This window comes from Arachis duranensis, chromosome 3, assembly GCF_000817695.3.
Source record: "Arachis duranensis cultivar V14167 chromosome 3, aradu.V14167.gnm2.J7QH, whole genome shotgun sequence".
NCBI lineage: Eukaryota > Viridiplantae > Streptophyta > Magnoliopsida > Fabales > Fabaceae > Arachis > Arachis duranensis.
This window is the reverse complement of record NC_029774.3, coordinates 39,931,781-39,932,320: the sequence shown is the minus strand read 5'-3', so window position 1 is coordinate 39,932,320 and position 540 is coordinate 39,931,781.

Sequence of the window (540 nt, the reverse complement as noted above, 5' to 3'; positions counted from 1 at the left end):
ATATATTGTCAATTTAAAAAATATTAATTAAAAGATAGATAACATTCTTTCTTATCTTTACTAATTTTTTTTAAAAAAAATACTAATAATTTTATTTATGTTTAGTAAATTAAGTTTTAGCTTAGTAATTAATTACTTGGTTAGTTTTAAAAAATATATTATTAATATTTATTAATGTTGAATTTGTTTATTTATTTATTTGTTTTTAGTTTTGATACTTATAATAAGATAAATATTATTCATGTTAAATTTAATAATATAAACTTTCTTTTAAACATAAATTTTAATAGGGCAAAGATAAAATATATTGATCTATCTGTATTTATTAATTTGTTTCCAAACTTCTGGTGGAGACAAGTGCTCCGTTCTTTCTCACTGTCCCTCCTTGATTGGGTCACATGTAATAATATATTCACAACCTATAATGTATAAATATTGACACGAACATAGCACATCACACGACATGAAACATTCGGACACATAAATTTAAAAATTTTATAAGATACGAGAACATGACATATTTATAAAATATAAAGTATT